Source organism: Equus quagga, chromosome 7, assembly GCF_021613505.1.
Source record: "Equus quagga isolate Etosha38 chromosome 7, UCLA_HA_Equagga_1.0, whole genome shotgun sequence".
Classification (NCBI taxonomy): domain Eukaryota; kingdom Metazoa; phylum Chordata; class Mammalia; order Perissodactyla; family Equidae; genus Equus; species Equus quagga.
In genome coordinates this window covers 133329922-133335529 of record NC_060273.1, presented here as the reverse complement: position 1 = coordinate 133335529, position 5608 = coordinate 133329922, and positions in this window count along the sequence as shown.

The following is a 5608-nucleotide window of genomic DNA, read 5'->3' as shown; positions in this document are numbered from 1 at the left end:
CCATCTCCCCCCACAGACTCTACACTTCAGGTCCCCATTTGTAGAACCCACTAAGGATATGAAGTGATAGCTTAGAAGTTCTATTTAAAACATTAGCAAGTTTTGTGGGGAAAACCGCATTATAATGGTGTTTGCAAACTTGGGAAGTCTCAAAGGAAAGTGTCCCTCTCGTAATAAAGGCTGGCGTTCTGGGCTTCCAGAACATAGCCTCCTTCATCACCTTGCATGTTGGCTTCTGGGTTGCCCCCCCATCCCTCTTCCGAAGTGGATTCCAGCCAAGCGCTATGGCATCTCTGAGGCCTGTCCCCAGACACTGCCCATGTGATGTTGTGGCATAATCTCCATCTTTGTTCCCATATCTGTCTCCACTGCCAGGCTGTGCACACTTCCCAGCAAGGATCTAAACTCATTTTGTGTGCCAAGGCCTACTGCTTGAAAAGCTCGCAGAGCATCTTTGTCAAATGACTCATTGATCCAATTAGACAAGACTGACAATCCCTTGTTCTCATAGCTCAGATATTCTCAATGAAGGGGGGATCCTCCCAATGCCCAAGGACTCTTGGCAATGTCTGGAGACATTTTTTGGTTGTCACAACTGGGGTTGGGGGAGTGTTATAGGCCAGAGATGCTGTTAAACAGCTTACAATGCACAGAACAGTCCACCGTAACAAAAAATTATCTGGCCAAAAAGGCTGAGAAAGTCTTTCATAGATTAAAAGGAAGTTTAATTTCATACATTAAAATGAACTCCTGGGACACATACCAAAAAGCTTTTCTCCTCCTTTCTTTCTCTTCTGATTATTGCTAGGCTGGGGTGGGGTGGGTGTTATTTTGTCAGATCATGGGTTCTTTCTCCAGCAACTGCAGCCTAGAAGTCTTGCCCCAAAACTGAGGTAGTTCCCTAAATTGAAGACGCACTAGCCTATAGAATTAGGTTACAACTCCCCAAATCCGGTGCTGAGAACAGCTCTTAAATTCTTGTCTTTCCATCCTTCAAAATTCACTCAGGGAAGAAATACATCAAGCCTAACTTCATACCCATTCTGGAAAACAGTGGGGTCACTACTGCTGATAATCTATGTGCCAATTCCCTCCAAAGCCGCCAGATTCCAAAAATCTATAGACAAAAGTTTTTCCCAAGCTTGCTCCCCATCTCCAACGAGAGAAATGGGAAACAGAAAACATTCCCTGGATTCAGCTCCCTCCCCAGCAAATACAGGGAAACACTGGATAAATATTTCAACAGCATTTGTCAAGTTCAAAATCAAAGAGAAAGCTCTGGGTGCCAGAAATGAAGAGGGACTCCCTGGTGCTGAGTGGAGTTGGGGTTTTGTTGCCCACAGGAGTAACCATACCTGACATCAGATTTTCTTACAATTCAGGGACTGGGATGTGTAGGAAAGGGGACAGAGCAGAGGCCAGAGGCCCCACACAAGTGGGGAATTGAACTGAGTCCCTGGACAACGCTGGGAGTTGGGGAAATCCGTCTGCTGTTCGAGGACTCTGCTTGGGGCCAAGTGCCAGTCTCTGTCATCGGTAGAATAGTCAGCTGTGAAAACTCAGAATCCTCAGTCTCTCTGGATGCAGCCATGCGCCTAGACTTTTGCACTACGTACAGAGAGACAAACAGACGGATGAGACAGAGACAGAGAGAGACACAGAAAGAGACAGCGAAGTGAGAAATTGGGAAAGCTCTTAGGACCCCATCAGAGGTGATAACAGAGCTGAGCTGAGGGCTGTCCCTCAGCCCAGGTGTGCATAGGACTCTTGAGGATGAGAATTTCCACTGCAGATGAGCTGAAAGCAAGTAAGAAAATGCAATTTGCTCAGAAATAATCAATTGGTGCAAAAAACAGGAGAAATTATACCTAAAGAACTACAAATATTAGACTACTCTGAAAGTGATTTTGAAATAAATATGTTTAAAACGTTCATCAAAATGAGGAAAGAACTAGAACTCATTAAGCAGGATGGGGCGTTTTGAAGGAAAGAGCAGAGAGATTTGAAAGATAACCAAACAGAAAGCCTAATAATGAAAAATATTTTTAAAAAGAGAATCTCTCAAAGGTGGGAAAGCGGTAGCTAGAAAGGGTTTAAGAGCCACCAGAATAATGTTACCAATTATTTGATATAACTGGATTACTGGGGAGTAATCTCAGCTCGGTGGGGTATAAACATTTAAAAACTTTTAAATTTTCCCAGTTTCTCCTGAACAGGCTCTCTTGGCACCCTCCTTTCCCATTGGGTAGCTGGGCCGTAAACACCTCTTGGTCAGCTTCTGTAACACTCTCGTCACTTATGGTTGTTGGAGCATCTCATTTTGATATTTAAGACTCAATCTGACTTATTTTAAACTTCACTCCCATCTCAACCCGCCCCTCCCCTCAGCTCCGGGATGGGAGGGAAGGAGTCCGCTCTTCACACTGTTTTCTCTCTTTCCTGCCTTTGAACTTTCCCCCTCTCCACCCTTCAGACTCTGGGCCAAGCTCTTGCCTACAGCCCGTGGCCTCTGCTGATGGGTCTTCTACTCACAGAAGGCACCCCAGTTTTCTCAGGGTGGGGTTCAGCTCCATTGCAGCCCCTCTGTCACTGAACCCCTTTCTCCAAGGGCAGCTGCATCCCCCTTGGGACCCATGCACACGTTGTGATTCTTCTGCTGGGTTAGGCATCTCGTCATGTAGCCCAGAGGCCACCTGGCAGCCCCACAGCTCCTGCCTCTCCACTACCCTCCAAGCTCCTTCGTGTGGACATAGGGGTCCACTTCTACATCCTTCCAGGTCCATAGATGAGGTTGAGGGTCCCCTTCTTTTATTGAACTTGGAACGCCGAGTGCTTAGTGTCTATTGCGCTCACCTCTGGTGTAGCCCCAATTCTGGCACAACAGGAAAAGTCCCACTCAGCATCCTAAGCTTCCACACTGTGCCACGTCCTGCATTGGCAGGAACCCGGGGCTCAGGGAGGTTAAAAAGCATGCCTAACTCGTTGCCTGGGGAGCGTGGATCCAAATAAAACTCTTTCTGACTCCAACACCAATGCTTTCCACCATGTTCTGCTGTAAGAGAGGATATTCTAAGTATAGGAAAGACTTGGAGGAAATTAAACCACTTCCTGCCCCAGGAGAGTTGCCACAAAACTACAGCAGGAGTGAGGCATCGGTGGGAGCAGCAAAGGGCTTGCAAGCTGTGGTCCCTGGTGGAGCCCAAGCTCCACGCCCAGGAGGCTCTGGTCTGAGGGCTTTGGGGCAGTGAGATGCGTTAATGGGGAGGCACCAGAGCTCCTGAGGGGTCTAGAGCAGGCGGGGGTGTTGCAGGGGGACGGGACTGTCTTCTGTGCTTTTGAAGGTAGGCCCCAAGGAGAGGGGGCAGGAAAGCCTGTCGTCCTGCTGTCTCCAGGCTTGAAGGAAGGAGGTGAAGGGTCCTCCTGATTTTCTTCCAGGTTGTCCACGTAGCTCAGAGTACCAGGATCCGGAGGAGGCGAGGCAACCAGGACAGTAGCTCTGTCCAGGAGTAAATACCGGACCTTTGACTGGCAATTCCTTTACACTCTTATCCAGGAAGTTGAGCATGGCCGACTGGTTACAGGAAGGTGAGAAATGACCATCTTCCTAACAGCCCGGAGCCCATGGGTGGCGTGGGCATTCATATCCACAACTGGCACATGAGGAAATCCAGGCTCAGAGAGTGAGCGTGACTTGCCCAAAGATACAGAGTCAGGACTTAACCCAGGTTGCCAAGACTAGTGCCTCACCCACTTCTCCAGGCGGGCTGCCTTCTCCGCTGTACCTCCTTCCTGTATCCCTCTTGGGTTTGATTTCTTAGCAAAGGAGGTAGAGGCAGGAAGGGAATACGAGTGATCCTCAAAAGAAATGATATAGATAAAAACCATGTGAAGCTATGTAGATGCAAGGAAGTATTACTATTAAGTGTGGGAATGGTTTATAACGTTATCCTTCCCCGTGATGACTAATCACTTTAATTTCCCATCTTCCAGGAGAATCGAGCATTAAGACAGGGCGAGGGTGACCTAGGCTAGGCCCAGGAATGCTTGGATCGGAACGTTGTAAGAAAGGTTGCAGACTTTCTGGCACTGGAGAACGAGACCATCTCTCTGGCGACTTCTACGAAAAGCAAAATAGACCACGAAAGCAGGCTGTGGTAGAAACGGATCGTTCAGTGAGGAGCTAGCAAAATTGGTTTTCCAAGAAGGCAACTCTGATTGTCTAAAGTGATCTGGCTGGGGGCACCCCCACCCACCGAGAAGGAGTATGGGTGGGAGAAAAGTCTGAAAGCTCAGGAAGAATGTGTCACCTCTCGAGTGAACGATTAGCCGAATTTGGCAGAAAGAAAATAGCGTGAACCCAGAGGGGAAAGCTCTGAGTCAGAGAAACCTGTGTTTCTTACTTTCCCCCAGACTCCTCGGCTGGCAGAAAGGGAAACAATGTGATCCCCTTTCAGGACTTTTTAATGAGAAACTAGACGGTGATCATCCAGCTGCTGAGGGCCATCTGGAGGAAGGAAGTGGGGCATGTCTACTGGACTCAGACAGATGTGTTTGTGAGTGGTCATCTAACTGTGACCCCAGTGTCCTACTGTGTGGCACTCAGAGAGGAGAATCCAGGGGATTGGATGGGCTGGAAACCATGGAACCACGAAATATTAGAGCTGAAGGCATTAGAGAGCGTCCAGTCCAGTTTCCTATTTTATAAATGAGTGACTAAGGTCCTAGAGTGATTAAGTGACTTGCCCAGGGTCACATAGATAGTAGCAGAGCTGGAACTGGACCCAGGAGTTCCAAGTCTTGAAAATATTTCCCGTAAAATGTGGTTATGTAGTTCATTACAGGACGTGTCTATGGAAGATCATGAAGACTAAGTGTTTACTTCCGGTGGGCTGGATTTTAAAGAGGGTGTTGACATCATTTATTTGGTCTGCAGCAACACTAATCAGTAACTGAATCTTAAATTGTTCATGTTCAGAATTGGTAAACAGATTTAAAACCCTGTCCATATTTTCCCCATTACACTCCACACATTTAAGTGACACATTATGCCATTTCTTCTCAGCCCAAAGTTCATAGTGATTTTCAGAGGAAAGGAATTAAACCACGTAACGGGAACAATCAGTCAGAGTGGAAGTCAGATGGACCCGGTCCCCTGAGAGTTCCAGCCATGGCCGTTTGTGTCGGCAGCTGTTGTTTTCCATCCACTTCCCGTCCTTCTGCTTACAGTGTGCTGAGTGAAGCCAGAGGGCAGCGTGCCACCGCACATGCTGGTTCTCCTACAGACCCCGAAGATCGACCCTCAGCTGGCCCCTCTCCACCATCTGGGAGTATTGGGGTCACTCCATTCAAGTTCTTTCTGCCTTCCAGTGTCCTCAAGCTCCCAACTCCATTGGTCGCCTCGGTCTATAGAATGATCTTCTCCCAACTTCACTGAAAAATAATCAAGGGCATTCAACATGACCTAATAAAACTTCCCTTTTCTTCCTTCTAAAGTGTCTCTTTATTGTCTATCCTTTTGCAGAGGAAGAAAGGTTCCTTTCCTTTTCAAAGTCTAGGCTCTATTTGTGCTTGTGAACCCTTCCTGGGACGTTGCTCCATCGGTTATCAA